Source organism: Rhipicephalus microplus, chromosome X (genome assembly GCF_043290135.1).
Source record: "Rhipicephalus microplus isolate Deutch F79 chromosome X, USDA_Rmic, whole genome shotgun sequence".
NCBI lineage: Eukaryota > Metazoa > Arthropoda > Arachnida > Ixodida > Ixodidae > Rhipicephalus > Rhipicephalus microplus.
In genome coordinates, this window is record NC_134710.1 from 83,816,326 (window position 1) to 83,840,972 (window position 24,647).

Here is a 24,647-nt window from a genome sequence, read left to right on the forward strand (position 1 = left end):
GATGCAGAAGCTCGTGCGACCTTCCCCTTTTTTTTCCTGCCAGGAGTGCCGGCAAAGCGTATGGTGACGTAGATTGTCTATAATGCCTTGCTTGAGCGGGTCGTTGATCTGTCTGTCCATTTCAACGCTGTCGGTTTCTGAGCATCGATAGAGAGCTCTACGAATGGGAACATTGTTGGTGAGATGAATGCGATGCATTTCGCCATTGATGCACCCAATATCGGTTTGTGACTTGGAAAAATGCCGTCGTTCTTGTGTACAAGCTCCTTCAATGCCGACTGTTGAGTTTCATTTAGATGTAGTGAATCGCAAACTTCAACTCCTTGCAAATACGCGTACATGCTAGCTGTGACGTTGTTTTGTGTACGAGAATGGAGGATGCGATTCTCTTGGCATAGAGTCAGGGTGTCAAGGTCGAGATACAAGTTAAAAAGACAGGCACTATCCAAACGAAAAAGCAAGTTGCTCTTCATGCCTTGTCGAAGATGAGCCTGAATTTCTCTCGTCACTTTTCCTATCTGTCTCTTTAGATTGACGCGACCCAAAGTTTTAGTAGATGATGTGACTTGTCGATCTGAGATGCATGAATTCCTCATTATTTGCAGGTGAAGCATCTTCAGCACTGCTTCACTGATACAGGTAATGGTAGCTCCGGTATCAAGAGTAGCGCTGAAAGGGTGCCCGTTAATGAAAGCATCAAACTAAATTACATGAACTTTGGGCTCACCCTTCTTGTTTCCCTGGTCGGTGGAGAGGGAGGAAATTCTTGCGCGTCGTGAACTTTCAATATGCCACTGCATCTGTTGGGTAAGCCATCCATCGCGCAGTGTCTGCACTCGCATGCGGGTGTTCGCACCGGGGCATTAGGTGGACGCTGACGAGTGCTGTCACTTGCTACGTTAATCTGAGTATTCCGAGCTGGTGGAAGGAGCTGCAACTTCGCCATGGTGGACTCTACCCGAAGTGCAGCTGTAAGCCATGCCACTGGTGTAGATGGGGTAAGCCCAGCAAGTGTCGTTTCGATATAGGCAGGAAGGCCGTCGATGAGTCCTGATATAAGGTGCGCATCTTTTAGGTCGTCAAGGCGTCAGAGAGACATTTTTTTTCATTATAGTATTCCTTCAGGCTCTGGCCTGGTCTCAACCGGCAATGAATAAATTGGCGAAAAGGATCCGTGACGGCACTCGTAAATTGTTCCTTCATGCGTTCAGATAACATCTCCCAAGACGCGCCTGTGTCGATTGATATGTGGGGTTTAACGTCCCAAAACCACCATATGATTATGAGAGACGCCGTAGTGGAGGGCTCCGGAAATTTCGACCACCTGGGGTTCTTTAACGTGCACCCAAATCTGAGCACACGGGCCTACAACATTTCCGCCTCCATCGGAAATGCAGCCGCCGCAGCCGGGATTGAAACCCATGACCTGCGGGTCAGCAGCCGAGTACCTTAGCCACTAGACCACCGCGGCGGGGCCTGTGTCGAAAACATCGGTGAGAAACCATCTGAAAAGCCTCACTTTCAAGGTAATCAGAGAAGTAGCACAGATTATCTCTCTCCGTCCATGCAGCGGCCGCAGTCCTCACCTCTAAGAGCCGGAGCAACTTGTCAAAGGGGATGTCCTCAGGTGCTCCCGAGTACTTCGGGATGTTGATGACTTTCTTGGATGTCGCCATGACGAAGGGCACGGTAAATCATGTCGACTAGTGTAACGCAGGAGACGTGATGGCTGTACGATGAATCATGTTTATTAGTCTTCGTCTTCCTCTTCTATTATTTCACCACATTTTCATGTGATTCAATATATATACTGAAGCTTTTTCTAATGTGCCAAACGTACTTGGGAAAAGAAAAAAGACAACTTAGCGCTTGTCTTAATTTTATTACTATCGGTTTCGACCGGTGGCCCGGTCTTCGTCAAGGTTTGCGAACAAAACGTCTTTCCTCATATATATATATATATATATATATATATATATATATATATATATATATATATATATATATATATATATATATATATATATATATATATATATATATCGCGACTAATATATTCCGCCTGTTACGCTTATGCGCAATGGTGTTCCCAGGCAGAATCCCGCTGACGGTTGGCTGGCTACAATCACCCAAGCGGAGTTTTGGCATAATCTCGAACCCGCAAATATCTACCCAGTGCACAGAGCCGAAGAGTAGCGAGAAGTTCCTACATACCTCAATCATTCGCATGTGGCACGAGTTTTTTTTGTTTTTTTTTTAGATTTTCGCTACCTAAAGCCGACCCTCTCTTATACAGTCCAATACCACAATAATATTTTTATATTCTGTACGGAACAAAAACTCATCCCTCGCGTTAACAGTGGTCGCGTTACAATCGAGTGAATTCAGTGATTTAACCTACATTTGTCTTCTCCACCTTAGCAGCCAATGTCAGAGTGATAGAGAAAAAGAGCTTAATGATAGTTGAAAACATCAGCCCAGTTATGTTCTGGGCGCTTGCTACTTCGGATTAAGAGTACAAACTAACAGAATACGGGATTGGGGTCGGTGACACACTATGTGTTTATCACTTGATCCGTCAACACGTTTAACGCAAGAAGAAAGAAAAAAAAGTTGCTGTGGGCTATGTAGGCGCCATAATATGTGTAGACTATAGTTTGCGACGAACACGCCCAGCAGAGCAGCGTGAAAGTGGTATGATAGTAAGTAGATTGGTGCCGATAAGCGTTAGGGCTTCTCGTAAGCCGCGGCTTTGGGTCCGTTCTCTTTCGCATCATTTAGCAGGACTTCGCGTCACCTGCAAGTGATCATTTAAGCTTGTTTCTGATTGAAAAAGTAGCACAAATAAATAAAATAATATCAAATAAATAAATAAATAAATGAATAAATAAATAAATAAATAAATAAATAAATATCGTCCTCATGCAGCCGTTTCTACTATCCGGCAATACTCGATTGCGCTGAGCAGTGCTTATTGATTCCGTGTTCTCCCTATGTCACTAGCGGCTAGGTACTTACAGTACCAGCCAGTTGCAGTGCAAACGGCGGCAAGTTTGCTAAAGCGAGACAGATGTGGAATTCTCGCGTATCCAATGCCACAGAATGCCCTAATCAGGCAGGTGTCTGAAATGCATATACGTGGCGATTGCGATCACCTTAGATGCTGAACGAACAGTAAAATTCGGGCAGCTACAACCGCTGTATGAAGGCGAACGTGCGTGACGTTGTCATGTCACGCAGCGTGTAGAGATGTTCTCGAGTGGCCAGCGAGCGCCGCCTCGCGAGGGCCAGTGCATCGGGACTGCGCCAGTGCGCGGCGCGTGTCAGAGGTGGCAAGCTGTCTCGGTCCAACCTGCGGCGCGCCCACGCGATCGAGTCAGCATGCATCTGTCACTGTGTGACGGTCGCAGACGACCGGCTGCGCGTCCCTGCACCCCGCTTGCAGCAGCGCAGACCGAGTGCAGACAGAAGAATGATTGCGGCGCGACTGATGCCGCGAAAGAGAGAGCGGGCGTGTATGAGTGGGGTGCGGCTCTCGCATTGACACGCGGCCAGAACGTAGTGCGTTGCTGGGGGCAGCATGCGCAGTACTTACAGATCGAGAGGAGCCGGGGTCTCAACTGCTGGAAGAGCATCGTGGTTTATAGTGCAGCTCTTTCGCGGAGATCTTTCAATATATAGATAGTAAAAGGCTAATGAGTTGTTAAATGAGTTGAGAGACATAATGTGAGTCACTCAAACTGGCTTCCAGGACACTTGTAGTGGACCTTCCATTGTGTCGACTGTTGCACACAGCACTGAGAGGTTGAGAAGACTGTCATTAACCATTTTTTCTCCCCACACACACACGCACGCACGCGCGCATAGCGACCTTTTTAAAAGAGAAAGAAAACTTTGAAAGCACATAGCTCCGAAGAAGCCCTATGCGCTCGGCCCAGCAACATCTGAGAACGACGGTGACTTTGTTACACTCACCGGTGGTAAGTTTTGCCCACCGAACTGTATCTCGATTACCCCAGAGACCCAGCTACTAAAATCACAATCTATGCAGTCCTTTGTAGTGTCAGTGTTGGGCAATAAATCTTTCGAACTATGTCTCCGTTCACAGCAAAACGATACAAAAGTTGCCTCGGACTTGTGTCTTGTTTAACTTCGTTGTAAACTTTGGCACGACGTCGCACACTTGCAGTCTCGGGGGTGCAGTGTATCCTGAATAATGAGGCATAAATTTATATCGTGAGCACTCGAACATTGATGGTATATAGAAACTTCGCGAACATGTTTCACAGTATCGTAGCGTTTTGGGCGTGTTGGTGTGCCATACTAAAGTTTTATAGCGCACGAAAAGACAATGACGGAGAAGGACGTGACAAACACGGGCGCTAACTTGCAACAATGTTTACTTCAAGAACAGGGTACCGCATACAGGCGGCACCGCTTTTCAACCACCATTATTAGTACGCATTTTCAAAATTCAACTATCTTTACGTAGGTAGGTTAACTGCTTAGAGGAAACTTTGAAAGGGCGATCGATTATTTCGAAATGCAGTTATCTTCCAGCTTATCAATTCATTCACCCTTAATTATTTCGCGGTTTAGCTACTTTCTCCTGGTACTGGCCATTGAACAGTCCTGAAAAACGGGTGTGCATGTGGTCACCTGCACTGCCCCCTGAATCGCTGCAGTGCCTGCAGTGGTCATCGAAGAACCCAACCCTTTTCCCCCCTGACGTTGCAGGATTGCTCCTTTAAACATTCGTTAACGTACCGTCCGCTTTGATCCATATAATTCTTGCCACACTTTGACGGAAGCTTGTATATTCTGTAAACCAGCTTTTATGTTTATTTTTGTATCCCTGCTTCTCCGATGAGGCATGTCTGGTTAGTCTGCACAAACATTGCAATATCGTGGTGGCTGAGAACACTACTTTTACGTTCGCACGTTGTCCAAACTCGTTTCGTAGGTGTGATAACCAGTGGATATACAGCATGAACGTGACTTTCCACGTACCAACTTGAAGCTGGCTGACGGGAGTCTTTTTTGACGAGTTAGGCATTGTTGCTAGTAAGCGCCTGTGTGTGTGTGTGTGTGTGTCACGTCTCTCTCTCTGTCTGCGTGTTTCAGAGTGCTATAAATTTCTGAGTAACTTCTACTTGCTTGTATTTCCGAGCAGAGTTGTTTTTCTCCTTTGCTTAAATCGGCATTGCGTCGGTGATGGTCCGTGGCGGACGTCACGATAGTGTTACAGCGACTAACGCTTTCTAACGCTGATACTTGTAGCCGAGGGGCCCGTCTCTCAGGGCCGTTAATGAAAGCAGCACGTAATGTTACTGGCGCGGTCACAGTGCCACGTGTGCGCAAAAAATGATGTTTCATTGCTGTCGCACTTGTCTTCGATGCCGCCAATACAGATGCGCCTGCGGCCACTGAAGTGCAGTTCCGGCATGAAGAGTGACTGCCTATTCAAGGAGACCAGCGCATTTCCCATGCACATGCATAAATACCCTTTGACCGTGTGTTCGATCGGCGCCGCTGTCTGCGGCGCGTGGGATGGATGTTCGACAGATAGTACACGTGCGGGGCTCCACGTTACCGTGACGTCATTTTGCTATTCGGTGACTAAACGCGTGCCTAACAACACGGTTTACGTGCCCGTTTGCAACGCAGGAAGCCCATGGTTTCTTATAGGCCACGAGCGGGAGTCGCTGGGTGCGTGGGCAACATGCTCCAGACCTGGCCGTGCTATAGTCTAGACAGTGCTACTTCATTTCTTGCTGCCTTAACATCAGTGAATGGCTCAATTAGCGTGACCATGGCGTGTATACTTGTAGTATTCCCGCGGGTCACCATGCCGTGGTCGCTATATACAGCGCATCATTATTACCGTTATTCTTGATTGTCAAACACCACTTAGCAAAGCAGATGGTTGTTCCATTTTACATCCATTATTCTCCCTGCCCTCTCCACCGCCCTTTTTTTTTTCGTGTCTCAGTTGTCATTGTATCGCAATCGACAGCATGTCAGATCTATGACGTCGGTTGCCCGAATATACGCCAGTTGGTTAAATCAACCGCACTATTCTAAAGACTACGAAAACAAAACCGTCCCAATTTGCATTATAATTGTAAATTTATCACGCATTTTATGTGAGCTTTTGAAAAGAAAAAATAGGACACACGCGCCCTATTCTATTATCAACTTCTCACTCTCGTACCTTTCTTCACTCTCTATATTTCTTATGAACATGCATTATTGTGGCTTGTACAGAACATGCTGTGTGTCGTAGTGGAGATCAGAACAAGGGTCACGTGGGCCGTAGGAGTCCGCCGCCGCCGTAGGCGTCCACAACTACTATCATGCAAAATGACAAAAAAGTAAATAAATAAAAAAACACCGGCCGAATGGAATTCCAACCCAGGTGCTTTGCGTGCCAGCCCAGTATTTTACCACAGAGCCAAGCCAGTGCTTGAAACTTCGTTGCAAACTGGCCTTAGGCAGACTTCATGTCGTGAAAAGAATTGCGTTATTCAATATGAGCAACGGAGCTTTTTAGAATAAAAAAGAACATCCAGGCTTCATACAATGCGAATTACGTAACGAGCCGGTCGTCGAATGCTCCAACCCATTACAATAGCTTCAGGCATTATTATTGAGTCGGGGTCAACCACAGCATTGAAAGGTTGCCCAAAATTCTCTGCAAGTGTGTAGCGAGTACCACGTTTCTCCAAAGAATGACGAAGGATGGCATAGTGAATTCCTCTCTTCCACACAAAAACTGTGATTATTGGCGAAGTAGGTAACCTGCAATTGTGCTTGTAACAGTTACACAAAGAGGGTTTAAAAACGACAGGCCTTCACGGAAGGTGCAGCACAGTCATAGCGAAAGCAAGAAGAGCCGCCTTTCAGAGAGCCTTTTTAAAACACTCATTGGGTAAGTGCTGCTAGTAAACTTGCTGGGTACCCACTACAACATTATAGCTATAATGTTTGGGTAGTAGGCCAGCATTTGCTGTGCTATTCTTCGGCCTTCTTCTGAGTAGCATGGTATTTGCAAAGCACTTGCAAGGAAGTTTGTGCCAATTGTCCATGGAGTGGATGACGACGATGAGTAATTATGCCTGAAGCGGGTATGCGCCACAATTAATAGGTGATTAGGAACAAGTTTTGGTAGGTGGTTGGGGCATTGGACGACCCACTCGTTATGCTATTCACATTGTCGGACGACTGGTTGTTCTTTAGCTGTTATAAAACGCTTTTTTGCTCATAGTATAAACGCAGTTCCTTTCCCGACATCAAGCCTACCTAAGGCAAGTTTGCGAACCAGTCCCAAGCACCGGCATGTACGTAGAATGTGTATATCTCCTTCAGCGAAAACATTTTTCTTTAAACTGCACATTTCCATGCTGCCAGTGAAAACGTGGCTGAATGAAAAATCAATATACGTACCCTGGACAGTGAATTGTGGACTCTGCAACCAACCTGACACTATAGAGCATTGTTTTATTCATTGTCGTGATGCTTTTTATTTTTGGGACATTCTAAAAAGAACGTTAAGAAAAGAACTTCCAATCACAGCCCATGGTATTAGGTTCCTTCCGTTCAAAAAGAGTCTGACTGATAGTACTCCTTACGGCTTGTTTATGTTGTTGGGACTTTATTCATTATGGAAAAGTCGCATGATCGATAGACACGCCGAGCCACCACGGTCGACGAGATCTGTCTTCCGAGAAGCAGCTGCTCAAGTGCGCAGTGTTGTCGAGACTTTTGACCCCGTTCCGGAGTGGCTTCCCGTTCTTGACGCTTGTGTGTGTTTGCCTGACTCCTGATGAAGTATGTTCTGTGTACTTACTGGTGATATTCTTATTCATTAAAGAAAAAAAAAAGCACCGGCGTGGCTCCGTGGTAGAATACTGGGCGGACACGAAGCGGACCTGGGTTCGAGCCCCACTGTGTCCTTGCTAAACGTAATTTTTTCTTATTTACTGCAACAGTGGTTACGAACACCGGTGGCGGCGGCGGCTGCGGCGGACAATTACGCTGCCGCGCGTGACCCGAGTTTCCATCTCATCACAGCTTTCGCTGTAAAAGGCTGTCAAAGTCCGCTCTTCCAGCTTTTACTGCGGCTTTGCTGCGCGTTCCGCGGAGGCCTGGCGCATTTTTTAAAGCGTTCCTTGAACGTGTCAAAGCTGTGCATGACGTGGGTATCAAAATACCCTACTATCATCCATACAATGTAGATAAATGAAGAGTATTTTTCAAATTCTTTCATTCTTTCCCAGAGTGAAATGTAAAAAAAAATATGAAAATAGGAAGTTTTATTATTTTCCCCGCTAACTAAAACAAGACAGTTTTCGTGCTCTTAGGGTTGGACAAAGTGTTAGTTCATATGTAGTTTTCAAGAAAAAAAAACACATACACAACTGAAAATAAAGCCGGCTTGGAACTTTGGTCTGATCACGTAATCATCGGGTTGGTAGGACTAACGGGAACACGTCTGCTGAACAATTTTCTGGCGTATATACGCACACCAAAACCGTGGCATGGTTATGATACACGTCTTAGGGGGGAGCTCGTAATTAATTTTGACCATCTGGGGTTATTAAACCTGTACCTATAACTACGGTACCCATTAGTTCATGTAGTTCGCCCCATCGATATGTGTCCGCCGTGGCTGAGAATCGAACGCGCGTCTTTCAGCCCACCAATACGACATCTTTCTAACTAAGCTGTCGCTACTGATGGAAAGATTCATATCTGCTTGATTCGAAATTTACCACAAAGCGGCCAGCATTTGCGAGTAAAATGTCTAGTGCAGTGCAAATTCTGATTGATATTTAACCATGTCGTTCCTTTTAATTGCAGGGTGTCCGTTTTTGATACTTCTAACACATCAAGTTAGTCGACAGTTTAGTACAGCTACGTCAGGTAAGTCGTCTGAAACAAAAAAAAAAATCCCCATCAGCGAGCTCTTTAGCATCCACCCAAGGAACACACATGGACGTTGGACACTCCGCCCCAGTAACGTAGCCAGGGGGGGGGGGGGGATGGGGGTATCCCCCTTCTCCCTATCCCGCCACTTACCCATATTTCTTGTCGTCGCTTCGCGCTGACATGATTTAGAAACTTAGCGGTGCGACTATCACAATATCATAACTGAGCGCTTTTACACTGAATAATGTCTGCCCACATGATAACGTGTCGCGGTGTTTGTCAAGGCTTTGGCACTCTGTGAGATTTTGGGCAGGAATCTCGGCCGCAAGCGTTGTAACTTGGCTTGGCGATGGTATTAATGCTGCAGCGGTGGTCATACGTGTACCCGCCAGCTCGCCAGAGTTGATCACTACGATGATTTTCACAAGGCAGACATCAGTTCTATTGGTAAAAACCGGACACAGTTGCAAGGTCTGATAGGCCACGTTCAAGCATAATACAGTGTGATTCGTCATAGTTGTGTCAAGATATGCTCATGCCAGGGAATAACATTTCTGTCGAACCTTGGCGCGTCCTGCTAACATCTAAACACACACACACACACGCACACGCACACTCACATACACACCCGCATACACACGCGCGACAGAATTTTCGGCTCATTCACCAAACTTCGTTTGTATGCGAGTGTACAATATATTCATACATATCTTTACTATGCCCTAATGACGAACGGCCTACTAACAAACTCAGCTGATAAATAAAAAGATTATCATAAACCTCAATGATTGAATAATTAATTGATCATTTATTATTAATATTCATTTGGTTGATTGATTTATTGTTTAGTTGTAGGATTTAACGCCCCATAACCACCATACGATTATGAGAGACGCCGTAGTGGAGGGCTCCGGAAATTTCGACTACCTGTGGTTGTTGAACGTGCACCCAAATTTGAGCACATGGCCTACAGCATTTTCGCCTCTATTGAAAATGGAGCCGCCACAGCCGCGATTTGATCCCGCGATTAGGTGGTCATAAACCTAAAGCAGCGTCAAGAGAAATGCAGTGTGGCAAACAGCGCCAGAGTTCGAACATTTAAAAAATTGCGATATATATATATATATATATATATATATATATATATATATATATATATATATATATATATATATATATATATATATATATATATATATATATATATATATATATATATATGTGTGTGTGTGTGTGTGTGTGTGTGTGTGTGTGTGTGTGTGTGTTTTCATCGTAATTATTATTTTTCATAAAAATGAAATAAACTTTGTGTAAGCAACGTTTCATGAAGAAAAGAGACACATGACATACCGGAATAATGTTGATTATCTTTTTCAATCGACACGAAGATTTACACGCGTATAGAGCAGCGGTCTTGTGGTAGTCCCATTCGTTGTGGCTTCTGAAATTTTCGATCTTGTTCTTTCAACGCTTGAACGGAAAGAGGACTTAAGACACCGAAAACTTGGCGAGTCCCCAAGCCCATCACGATGGCGCCCCCCAAAATCATATGGTAGTTTTGGGACTTAGAACCTCAACACTGCGATATATATTTAGAAGAGGACATGTTTAAGGAATCTAGGCAAAATCGAAGCGACTTTGAGCCCTACTACAGATAGAGGATGACAAGGAAAGAAGTAGTGGATCGGCTTTCGTCCCAGTCGTGAACAACCAAAGGCCTTTTGAGGCACTGCGGCGTGCTCCTGACCGGGCTGCAGAAATTAGGTGCCTTTCTCCTTTTCTAACCACTACCACCACCACCAAAGGCCCGCGTTCCTCAATGCGTCGGCGTCAACGACGCTTTCATCCCTCGGGCGTCGTGGAACTGGCCGATTACGACGATAACAGAAAGCAGCGGACGGGAAAGATGAGACGGCCGTGTGGGTGACGGTCAAGGCCGCGCTCTTTGGCGCGCTCAATTGTCGAGAGTGAAAATAAAAGAAGCGCGTCGCGGCCCGCCGGGGACCCGAGGCGATGGCGCGCCATGACTGCTGGGATGCCCCGAAGAGGAAATGTGCGGCCTCGCTCGGCTCCCTTGTATACCCGCCGACTTGGACGCCTGCCCGGAATCACTCGGTCCGCCCGTCACGCATCTCGCCTCACCTGCGCCTTCGGCATCGCAGGAGGGATAGCCACGCCGAGAAGACGGCGATAAAAGTTGCACTCGGCGGTCACGATCATCTGCGCCGACGTAAAGAGAGTTCCGCTTTGTCAGCCGGTTCACTAATGATTCTTCCCGGTCGCCTTCTCCCGCATGTCGCTCCTGAATCAATGTCACTGCTCTCCCACGTTATTTTTTTTTCCTGGCACCACATCCGTGGCGTGAACATGTGACATTTCACACGTGAACGATGGGCTTTTTGTGCCGCGTTTACAGAAGCCATTTATTCTATTAAGGAAAACAAAGTTTATAACTCTTGTAGCTCTTGAGGACTCTCTACTGGGAATGTTTTCTTGTCGAGGATGTCGTGTCTCACCTGAAGGTCACGGGTTCGATCCCGGTTGTGACAGTTCCATTTAGATGGAGGCGAAATGGTAGAGGCCCATGTATTGTGTAAAGTCAGTGCACGTCAAAGAACACCAGATGGGCGAAATTGCCGGAGCCCTCCACTACGGAGTCTATCATAATGGTATCTCGGCTATGGGACTTAAAACCCCACATATTATTAGTGCATTATTGTTATTAAGGACGTTATGTAAAGCTTATAATGCGCATGCGCCGTTCATGATCTGAAAATATCGGAGGCATCACTTTAGAAAAACGTGAAACATGATAAGAAACGCAAGCTCGATGATAATATTGTTTGGAGACGAGATAAATTGCAAGACATGGTGAAATTTATTTTACATTTTTTTTGGTATTTGCTCACGAAAACGGTTAAAACATTTACAAGCAAAGTGAGTCAGCTAATCGAGCAAAACGAGCAGACACCGTAAAACAATAAGCAAAGCTTACCAATTAAAACTGCTTAGCAGCAGAACGGGAAAAAAGGAGGCCGAGACGAGATGGTTCAGTTGTTAACCGGCAATAAGCCTTAAGATAAAAATTACGGAAAGATAATATGAATTCATCGTGGCAGGACTAACGCTGTCCGCGTTAGCCGCAGATGTCATGATGAATTAAGCTCACATAAAGAAGACAGTAAATGAAATAAAGTGAGCACGAAAACTGGACGAGTATATAGGCCTGAAACTCGAGCCATATGTCTATGCAATTGAATGATGCACCATCAAACAACAAGTACGATCATTTCAACCGAAAAGTGCGAGAGTTGCCATAAAAATATTGCTTCGCGCCGTGTCTGAAATTCTTTGTTTTATTTTTACAATTCTTAAGTTATTCTCTGCAGTTTTCGTGTTCAACATGGCAATGCATCGGTTCTTGTTTGGTCTAAAAGAGTAACATCAATAGAATCCTAGTAATTGCCGGAAACTTCTCTATTAATATTTGCGAATATCTTCTCAGTGCAGGTAACAAGAGCCCGTCCTGTTGCCTGGGAAGTAGATCATATTGTGGCTAAAGTTCTTTTTCATTCGAGTACAGAAATATATGAGCTTGTTTAACGCATGGAAGTTGGTTACCATTGTGCCTTTGTGGACACCATTGAAATCTGATGCCATTGTTTTGTTTATCCGGCATTTCCTTTAAGCCAGTTTTTTTTGTTTATGTAGAATCTGCTTCGTTCAAAGATAGAGCCATATCTGATAAATTTCATTCTGTGTGGAGCATGGCTTAGCGGCTCTTGTAGAGCAGCGGATGCATTTTAGATGGAGGCGACGTTGCTGGAGGCCCATTTGTTCATATCCCTAGTTTGTCGAAATTCACGGAGCCCTCTACTACGGAGACTTTCATAATAATATTGAGATTTTGGTGAGATAAACCTAAACAATTATTCATTGATCTTGTAGAGCAAACATAACGACCTGGGCAACCGTCTCCTAAGCTACGCATCCCTGCAAGGAAAACCTAGCTCCCGAGAGGTGGGCGGCACCTACACACACTTTCTGCAGGAAAGACGGGTGTTCTATCCACAGTGTTATGGATATCCTACGTCACGACTGTAGATTATGATAAATCGGTGTTATAATCTTTACGTTTTCTTCAATTCCTAAACAACTCATTTTTTTGAGCCAGCCTTCTTATCGTTCGATACTTCTTCACAATAGACCTTTCGTAAGTAAAGAATAAACTAACCATGATTATACTGTAGCGCTAAAACGTATTTAAGATAAAATATGGAGGCAGAATAACGAGAGGCCTGATCGCAGGCGTGTCTCTTTTGCGTAGGTATTCACGTGAGTCTTTAAGACAAGCACGTATCAGTGCCATTCACCTTGTTTTCTGTATAGTTTAACGATGTAGCGATATATTACATTTGAACTGCTCTCAAAACTGTTGAAGACAAACGACTAATCTGGTTGCTTTTTTGATCTAATGTGTTCATTAAAGTGTCACCATCATGTTCGTTATGTACGTGGTAGCCTATAGTCACCAACATAGTATTTGGTGAGTTACCAGGTCCCAATCTACGGAATAAAATCCGGCTAGCAAATTAATTGTACTTTTTTCTTTAACACCTCACCAGCAGTTCCACTACTTGGCGGAGACGACAGGGCTCGGTGTTTGAAAGTGTGCTACGTTACCTTTAGTTTCTTTCACTTGGTGTCTCTAGGCACTAAACGATACTCTGCTTATTTCCCCCTGCTAAATTGTGGAAGGAAGCCGCAATATTCAAGGTGTCGTTTGCATCAAAGGGGCAGTAATATCAGAGTCAAATCATGCTGCGAATGGCACTTCACCTTTGCAGACGCAAATATAGCGGAGCAAGTCGCCTACAGGAAAACTGGAGCGCATGCTCCTTCCCCTTTTGTACGCCTGGAAGTCTGAGCAGGGGATCTGTTTTTTTCTTCTTCTTTTTTACTCAGTCATAACCATTAAAGGGAAAGGCATACATCTACGATCAAGATTTCATGACAGATAAGGTACATTTTCTTTGTTCGATAATAACGGATGTATAATGAAAGGACTAGAGTGTCCTGTTCTTGTTTCTTAAAACATAAGCAAGTAAGAGCAGAATAGAAAAAAAATTAATTAAAACGGGTCAACACTTGCGTATGTATACAGTGACATTAAGGAAGTTCAAACTTTTAAGGTGGCATGCTTGGTGGCTGGTTATGCGTGCAACGCTGCCACAGGTGTAGAAAAATAATATTCTTCTTTCGATGTCGATGGAAAACGGTGTAGCGTAGAACGAGGTGCTTGATTTGGTCTGTGCACAAAAAGAGGTAAAAAATGTATTTGCAGAGGGAATTGGTGTCAATGTCATTCTTCATGTCTACCAAAGTGTGTCATTTTAGGACTAAGCCTGGTGCAGTAGCTGTATTTGTAGGTGCCTTCTTAGTATGCACCCGCCTCCCACCCCCATTCTCTTCTCTTAATAGCGACCATGGGTACTATCTTTGCTGACTAAGTGAATTTTTCAGTCTATACTTTGTCCATGTATGCGCGCCTCACTTTCGTTCACGATGCATCCCGATAACCATAGAGATGCGATTTCTGTTGTTTTAGGCTTCATATTGAATGAAACAATATATATATATATATATATATATATATATATATATATATATATATATATATATATATATATATATATATATATATATATATATATATATATATATATATATATAATGAGATCTAGCAGACAGTAATGCCAAGGAATGTACAGGGGAAGTTATTAGAACCACCAATGGAATGTAAATAAGAAAGAATAGTGTGTGAAAAAATAACCAGCCGTGAGCAGGAATCGAACCTACGACCTTCGAATAACGCGTTCGATGCTCTAACCACTGAGCTACCACAGCGGCCTTCCCTCCATCCACTTTTTTGGGGTTATGCGAATTAAGAAGTAGGAGTGTAAAAAACACGGAAAAACGAGCCCTTAGGTATACACTTATTTCCCATATATATATATATATATATATATATATATATATATATATATATATATATATATATATATATATATATATATATATATATATATATATATATAGTATGAAAAAAAAAAAAGGAGACACACGTCGAAAAACGGAAAGGTTTCTTTACGTTTCGGCCGTGGGACCGGCCTTCGTCAGAATAACAAATGTAACAGTGGTGCAACAGCATATAAGCGCATACGTTTCGCTTGCAATAGTCACGAGTGTGCAAACATCATAAAAACAAGTACAACAATCAGACATAAAATCTACATGGGGGCCCCCGTATCACATCCTACTTATAAGCAATCAAATAACAAGTCACGACACGTGCACAAGGATTACAGCTGGTACAAGCAATAACATCTACACCGGTCACTGGTGCAAGACGCTCAGTTTCCCCGTGCTTTCATTTAACCCGCCTGCGATTGTATTGAACTTAAAGATGAGAAATGATTCGCGCACTTCCCTGTCATGATGCGTTCGGAAGCCAGACTCCAGAATCGTGGCTCTAATGTTGTCAAATGAGTGGCCCATTGCGTTAGCATGCTTTGATATTGGAAGGTGAGGAAGTGAAGAGATATGAGCCTTGTGATTGTTAAACCGATATCGGAAGGGTGTTTCGGTTTCGCCTAAGTACTGCATTCCACAGATCAAGCATTCCAGGAGGTAAACTACATTACGCGTGTCGCAGTTATAGTCACCATTTATTTTCACGCTGAAGTTAGATGCGGTGCTGTTTGCGATAAGTGAAGTTGTCATATGCTGGCAGACTTTGCAACGAGGTTTGTTGCAAGGACGGCAGCCAGTAGGTTTACTGCGTACGCTTTTTGACGACATGAGTAGGTCACCCAGATTTTGCGCTCTTCTGTACGTCACACGCGGTGGTTCTGGGAAAATTGATTTAAGTCGTTCGCTTTGTAGAAGTATGTTATGGTGCTTTCTTAAAATGGCATTTACGTGTTGCGCAGGCGCGGAAAATGTTAGAACAAGGTTAGTGCCGGAGAAGACTGGCTGTTTATTCTTGGTGCTTAAAAGCGTTTTGCGGTCCTGGTTACTTGCACTTATTATGGCGTCATCTATAATCTTGGAAGGGTATTTCTGTTTTGATAACGCATTCCGAAGCTGCGCACAATTGGAATTAAAATCAGTTTCTTGGGAGTATATTCTTTTAAAACGAAGAGCCTGGCTATAGGGTATGCTAGTTTTAGAGTGCTTGACATGGTTGCTATTAAAATGAAGGTACTGTTGAGTATCAGTTGGCTTTCTGTAAACTTTAGTGGCAAGCTTGCCGTCACACATTGTCACTGTTACGTCAAGAAAGTTGATAGTTTGTCCTGAGTAGGTATGAGAGAATGAAATGGACGGATGAGCGTTGTTGAAATCGTGAATGAATGATAAGAGATGAGGTTCACCGTGCTGCCAAATCATGAATATATCGTCAATGTACCTTTTGTAGTACAATGGTTTAAGTGAACGGCTTGTCAGAAATTCGTTTTCGAGTATGCCCATGAAAATATTGGCATAATTAGGGCCTATGGGTGTGCCCATCGAGGTGCCATTAACTTGAAGGTAATGAGTACCGTCAAACTCAAAGTTGTTAGATTCTAAGACGAATTTTAAAAGGGTCATCAAAGTCGAGCTGTCAATTATTTTGTCACAGACAGACTCGTATGAGTGAAGTACTGCTCGTATCCCATCCGCATGAGGAATGTTCGTATATAGGGACGCTACGTCAAGGGTAACCAGGAGTGAATCAGGGGGGACAGAGAGGTCAACGATGTCGGACAAGAAGTGGTTTGTGTCTTTGATGTACGATGGAAAAGAAGACGGAATTCGGTTAATTACTCTATCTACAAATTGGGAGACCAGTTCCGTAACTGTACCAATGCCGGAAACGATGGGTCGACCAAGGTTTCCCGACTTATGTATTTTTGGCAGGAGGTAAAAGCGACCCGCGACTGGACTTAGTGGAACGAGGGTATATATATATATATATATATATATATATATATATATATATATATATATATATATATATATATATAAGGGAAAGAAGTGTATACCTAAGGGCTCGTTTTTCCGTGTTTTAACACAATATTAATGAGATATAACAGACAGTAATGCCAAGGAATGTACAGGGGAAGTTATTAAAATCAATGAAATGTAAATAGGAAGAAAGAAAAGTGGATGAAAAAATTACCAACTGTGAGCAGGAATCGAACCTACGACCTTCGAATTACGCGTTCGATGCTCTAACCACTGAGCTATCACAGCGGCTCTCCCTCCATCCACTTTTTTGGGTTTATCTGTGAATTTAGAAGTTGGGACGTGATCATAGAAAGTTGGGACGTGATCATAGTAACATTATTATTGTCTTCACTATCATCAGCCTGACTACGCTCACTGCAGGGCAAAGGTCTCTAACATGATCCGCCCATCAACCCGGTCTAGTGCTTTGTTTCCAGTTATACCTGCAACATTTTTAATCTCATCAGCCCACCTAATTTTCTATCTCCCCTTCGAGCGTTTGCATTCTCTGCCAGTTACCCTTGATGACCAACTGTTATCCTGCCTACGTGCTAAGTGCCAGACCCATGGCCATTTCATGTTGATTTCAACTATGATATCCTTAACCCTGGTTTATTCCCTGACCCACTTTGCTCTCTTCTTGTATCTTAAGGTTATACCTATCATTTCCTTTCTAACGCTCACTACATCGTCCTCAATTTAAGCTGAACCCTCTTTGTAAGCCTCCAGGTTTGGGCTCCTTATGTAAGTATATACCGGCAAGATGCAGCTGTTATATACATTCCTCTTGAGGGTTAGTGGCAGATTACCAATCATCATTTGAGAATGCGTGCCAAATGTGATCTACCCCATCCCTTTTCTTCTAGTTATTTCACTGTCATGGCTTGGCTCCGTGGTTATTACCTGTCCTAAGTAGACATATTCCTTTACAACTTTCAGAGGTCTCCACCTATCGCAATAGAACTTTTTCTGCCGAGACTGGTGCAAATTACTTTAGATTCAAGCATAATGATTTTCAGACGTTCTTTTCTGCTTTCCACGTCCCGGTCAGTAATCATGAGTAGTAATTCATCCCCCGAGTTAGTCATCAAGGCATTGTCATAAGCGAATCACTGGTTACTAAGACATTCTCTATTAATTTTTATCTCCAACTCTTCCCATTCAAGGGCCCTGAAAACCTCCTGCAAACACGCGGTGAATAGCATTCGAGAGATCACGTCTCCCTGCATTACACCCTTATTTTTTGGGATTCTGTTGCTTTCTTTATGATAACTATGGTGGTTGTTGATCCACTCTAGATTTTTTTACAGTATGTTTATGTAAGATTCGTGTTATTATTAGGCTTTCATGTCTGACCTATGTAAGGTTAATTGATGTCCTGACTCCGTAGTGCCTGCACTACTGCTGATATCCCAACTAAGTCGAGCGTTTTCTCGTAATCTATAGAAAGCTATGTATAGGGGTTGGTTGTATTCCGTGTATTTCTCCATTACCTGATTAATAGTATGAATATGGTCTATGGTGGACTAGCCTGTACGAAATATTGCTTGGTCCTTTGGTTGATTGAATCCTAAGTCCCGCCTAATTTTTATTAGCTATTACTTTTGTAAGTAGATTGTAGAGAACGGACATTAATCTGATTGGCCTGTAATTTTTCAAGTAGTTGACGTCTCCTTTGTTGTGAATTAAAATGGTGTCGGTGTTCTTTCGAAATTCTAGTACCCTTTCTGTCAAGATACACTTACTATATAAGGTGGCCAGTTTTCGTAACACAATTGCTCCGCCATCTTTCAGCAGGCCCGTTGTTACCTTATCTTCACCAGCAGATTTTCCTCTTTACATTCCTTCTAAGACTTTCTTTGATTCCTTTGTCGTTACTGGTAGGATGTCGAATTCTTATGGGCTAATATTGCTTCTTACGATATGATCCAGGTTGTTTCGGCTTCTGTACAGCTCTCCGTAAACTCCTCCGCCACCTCGACTATCCTATCCATATTAGTTAGGAGATTGCCTTCCTTGTCCCTTAACACATACATCCGACTTTTGCCTATGCGCAAGTTTGCCTTCGCAGCTTTTAGGCTTCTGCCGCTTTTTACAGCCTGCTCAATTCTCTTCATGTTATACCTTCTAATGGCAGCTACCTTACGCCTATTCACTTCGAAAGCTCCACTCGCTCTCTTTTGTCGGTTACATTTGAGGCTTTCATGGTTTGTCGTCTCTTAATAAGATCTTTCGTCTCCCGAGATAGTTTGCCAATGTACTGCCTAGTGACTGTACATCTGACTTCCATTGCACACTCTTTGATGATACAAGTAAGATCATCGTTCGTTTTCTCAACGCTAACGTCGGTTATTTCGTCTAGAGCTTTGGATCTATTCTGAAGCGACACTCTGAATTCCTGTACTTTCGCTCTCACCACTAGCTCATTAATTGGCTCCTTGCGTATCAGTTTATAACTGTGATTTTTTAAATCAAGGTGAATGTGACCTTTTACCATTCTGTGGTCACTGCATTCTATCTTGCCAACTGCTTCTTTATCATGTACAATGCCTGGGTGCGCACACAGAATGAAATCTATTTCATTTTTAGGTTCACCATTAGGACTTCGTCACGTCAGCGCCTACTCTATTCTTCAGTGCCCGGGCGAACGCTCTCTTCAGGCCGTCGAGTGCGCGCTCCACCTCCACTCGCCGATGCCGCATGGTGGCGTTGCGCGAGTAGACTACGGGTTGCTGGCGCTAAACGGCCGCCCGTATTAGGAAGCTCGCGAATTCGTGTTTTCATGCTAGTTAATTAGCAGTCGTGCTTCTTGACGGCTTTCGCAGATGCAGGGAGAATGGAAAATAACACGAACATAGCGGTGCGCTGTTTTCACCGGGCTCTGTCAGGCCCTGCTACCGGTTCGATACATGCATTCTTCGAGTTTTATGGCATTCGCGTTTTATTTTCTCTTTCAAGCTATTGCAATCTCATTATTTGAATGCCTCAGTATATAATAATGCTGTGTACCACTTTGCATATCTGATGAAAAAAAATTAGATTGACTTTTTTTATTCATTCCTCATTCGTTACAAAAAAAAATCGCCGGTCCCCTTATGGATTCACCTGAGACGACTGAAAGGCAAAAAGTATCCTTGTTTTCATCCGATTCAATGCACTGCATGTTTTCGACTTGCCTCCGGGATCTTTCTGTGCCAGGGATTGTAGAGAAACCTAGCTTTCTGCCACTCAGCTTGTTATGCACTGCTCTCATGATCAGCCCATTTCAACCAAACGAAGATGTTATATGATGCCGTCAAGTTACGCGACCTTCCGATGCGTCACAAACTTTTATGATATGTGACGTCATATGATGACGTTTTCATGTCATGATGATTTCTTGCATCACAGGTGTTCAAGCCGCTGACGCGAGAAGACGCCGTACGCCGCCGGTGATCGATTTTCGCTTTTGATGAGGTATTTAGAGCTATCGCTTTATTGCGCTGCACGGCCGTAGCGTGGTGAAATTGCGCCTTCCATTGGTGTTTGGGGGAGTGTGCTTGCAGTAATCAGGCACAACAATTGGTCTTCTAATAAATCTTCGTACTACACTTATATGTAACCGTCATTTACAACTAGAGTATCTTATATATTATAAGTAGTGGTGGCTAAAGACTACCCGTCACGTTTGGTAACATGGCAATTGGCATCGCTAAACGAGAGTACGCTGCATCCGAACAGTCAACAAATGAGTCTATCCGTAACAACGCCGCCTCGCGATCACTGCCGTGTGCAACGCTAACATTATGCCCCGAAGCTAAATGAGAGCTCATGGGCACCACACAACCATTCGGCATCTACTATGCTCGCTACCGAATTAAGAAGCCAGAGGGAAGGAGAAAGAAACAAAGCTGAGCAGCCGTGTATTAACGCTACAACAATCCGTCCACGAATACACCGCCAAGCTCAAGCAACTGACCACCGGCAGCATTTTTCATGTCTATCACCTTGGCTCAAGTTGAGAGCCTGCAATAAACTTCCTACTTTAACAGCGCCTCCTCAAAACATAGACAATAATCACAGAAATCGCGCTGAACAGAGAGCTGTTTTTATTTGTTTCACGATGATTTCATTGTTTAAGCTCTCAAATGGTGCAATCACCTGCCACAGTTCCTCATTTTCTGGCAATTGCTTCCTCTCGGGAACGGATGATGGCCTATATCGCAGGAAGCAGTCTAGTGGCATTTAGTGCTATTTGAAGCATGAACTACAGGCTTGCGCATAATGTGCTACGCCACTAAAGAGTAGCAAGCAACGGGGAACATTAGGCACCCAAGCTTTCAATATTAGGTTCTGGCAAAGGCTTCTCTCAAAAATCGACTTTCAGTGAGGCAAAAAATCGACTCTCAGTCAAGTGAACGCCACGGTGACAAAACGATCTTCCGCGGATTAGTAGCATGAGCTATCTGGTATCGGCCTAGCAGACGACGCGCGAGCACCTCGGTCAAGTAGTCACGAACGACACATATGCCTTCGAAATGAGCTTGGTGTCCAAAACAGCAAGTGCTTCCTGATTCTCGTTTCCAAGTTTCTCTTACATCTTAAACAATGCGAATACAGCCGAAAACCGAGCCATATAGCAGCTTTGAATGCAGCCGCGGCATTCGTTTCCGTGAGAGACGACGCGGAGGCATCTCTACTCCAGTTGCGGCGCCTGGTGGCGAAACGCCACACTAACACCGACGGCCACGGGCACTGAAAAAATAGAGAAGGCGTTGGCCATGTCCACTTGCGGTTAGCCTGTTTTCTGAAGAAGGTGTTCAAGATCCGTAATTTTTTACGTTCTGCGAACTCTACTAATAACTTCCCTCTGTCATTTCTAGAGTCGATGCCATATTCTCTCACTACGTGGTCTCTGGCCCGTTTATTGGCTACTTTGGCATTAAAATCGCCCATCAGAATAGTATATTTGTCTTTATTAATGGCTCACTCTACGTCTTCATAGAAGCGTTCAACCAAATGATCATCGTGGCTCGATGTAGGTGCGTAGGCCTGTACCACCTTTATCTTGTACCTTTTGTTAAACTTAAATATGATACTTGCCACCCCCTCACTAATGCTATAGTATTCCTCTATGTTGCCAGCGATATACATATGTATACGAAACCCCACCCCTAGTTCATTTCTGCCAAATAATCCATGGTAGCATATGACGTGTCCGTTCTTCAGCACTGGAAAAGCCTCACTTGTCCTCCTAACTTCGCTGATATCTATTAGATCCCTTTTAACACCCTCTAATTCCTAGACTAGCACAGCTAGACTAGCCTCATCACATAACATTCTACCGTTGAACGTAGCCAAGGTCCGATTCCAATGGTGGTCTGTCCGGACCCAGCGGTTCTTAGCACCTTCCGCTGCAACGCAGGTCTGACCACCACCTTGCACAGTTGCTTCGCCGCCGCTGAGGACTGAGGGCCAAGGGTTGATTGCTACTGTCATAAGGGAGGTAGTGGCCAAGTAGCGGCTAAGGGAGGTAGTGGCTAACTTCTTTCTGTCTCACTCAACTTTGACATTGTTGACTTCAAAGTGTTCGCAATGTCGGATTTTTGCTGATTTCGAGTGGTTGCACTCCTACTTTGACGTTTCCTGCCAACTGAGGAGTTGCGTGCTACTGTTTTGCGAGCTAATTGGCTACTTCTATGTGTCTGTTACGCTGAGCGTATACGTCGCGGGTGGAGTGCATATCAAGTAATCGAAAAAAATTTCTAACTGCTAAAGAATAGACTGGCGCTACCTTTAAGGTTGTAACCTATTTCATTGGCGTCTTGGAGTAGTAATTCAAACTCTTTTAAATAGATACAGGGGTGGTCATCAGTCGGGAGTCAGATATGCATACTAGTAATTACATATGTGGCTAGCGTAATAACGTGGAACAGTGGATGAAAAGGTAAGGAGCGAATTATTTTTAATTCTAGAGAGTTGCGAAAGGCAAGAAACTTCGTACGAGAGCAATGACTTGTTGAGCTTGAATTGATAGAACGACAACTCTCGGAACCACACACATACACAACGATAAATCAATGCGACACGTTCAGCTGTCATCACCAAACCCACCATCATCATCATCATCATCATCAGCAGCAGCAGCAGCAGCAGCAGCAGCAGCAGCAGCAGCATGACTGCGTCCACTGCAGGACAAAGGTCTCCCCCACGATCTGCCAGTCAACTCGGTCCCGTGCTTGCTGCGGCCACTTTATACCCGCAAACTTCCTAATGTCATCTGCTCACCTAACGTTCTGTCACCCCCTAACGCGCTTGCCTTCTCTAGGAATCCACTCTGTTATCCTTAATGATCAGTGGAATCTCTAGGAATCCACTCTGTTATCCTTAATGATCAGTGGTTATCCTGCCTACGCGCTACATTCCCGGCGCATGTCCATTTCTTCTTCTTGGTTTCAACCATGATATCCTTAACCCCGGTTTGTTCCCTGATCCACTCTGATCTCTTCTTGTCTCTTCAGGTTACACCTATAATTTTTCTTTCCATCGCTCGCTGCGTCGTTCTCAATTTAAGCTGAATCATCTTTGTAGCGCTTCAGGTTTCTCCTCCATAGGTAAGTACCGACAACATTCAGCTGTTATATACTTTCCACTTGAATGATAGTGGTAATCTACCAGTCATCATTTCATAGTGCTTGCCGAATGTGATCCACCCCATTCGTATTCTTCTAGTTGCTTCAATCTCGTCGATCGGCTCCACAGTTATTACCTGTCCTAAGTAGACGTAGTGTTTTACAACTTCAAGTGCTCTATTACCTATCTCGAAGCGCTGTTCTCTTCCGAGGTTGTTATACATTACTTCCGTTCTCTGCAGATTAACTTTAAGACCTACATTTCTGATCCCCTTGTCTAATTCAGTAATCATGCATGAGTTGCGATTCGTCCCCTGAGTTACTAAACAATGCAATGTCATCCGTAAAGTGCAGGTTACTAAGGTACTCTCCACTAACTCTTATCCCTAACTCTTCCTTTTCTAGGCCTCTGAAAACTTCCTGTAAGCACGCGGTAAATAGCATCGGGGAGATTGTATCCTCGTGTTTTACACCCTTCTTGATTGGTATTCTGTCGCTTTCTTTATGGAGCATCATGCATGGTGGCACTTGATCCTCTGTATGGCTTCCGAATGTTTATTTATGCTTTGTAGAAGCCCTTATTTCGCAGTGTCTGCATGACTGCTGATATTTTTACTGGATCAAATGCTTTCTCCTAATCTATGAAGGCTATGTATAGTGGTTGGTTGTACTTCGGAGCATTTCTTTATTACCTGATCGATAGTATGAATCTGGTAGATTGTTGAGTAGCCTGTTCAAAATCCTGCTTGTTCCTTTGGTTCATTGGATTCTAATGTTATTCGTCCTAATTCTGTTAGCAATTACCTTTGAAATTATCTTGCATTCGATGGAGAGCAAGCTGATCGGCCTGTAATTCTTCAAACCCTTGTCATCTCCTTTCTTATATATTAAGATTATGTTATCATTCTTCCAAGATTCTGGCAGCCTCCCCATCAGGAGACACTTCGTAAACAGGGCGGCTAGTTTTTCTAACGCAATCTGTCTTCCATCTTTCAGCAGATCTGATATGACGCGATCCTCACCAGTAGCTTTGCATCTCTGCATACCCTCCAA

At 43.9% G+C, this 24,647-nt stretch overlaps 1 non-coding gene across 1 annotated transcript; it reads right to left on the reverse strand.

Moving 5' to 3' along the window:
* Positions 1–17,156: 17,156 nt before the first annotated feature.
* TRNAT-CGU (transfer RNA threonine (anticodon CGU)) lies at positions 17,157–17,229 on the reverse strand. Its single transcript has one exon. It is a non-coding gene; the product is annotated as a tRNA-Thr (tRNA).
* Between the last annotated feature and the right edge of the window lie 7,418 nt (positions 17,230–24,647).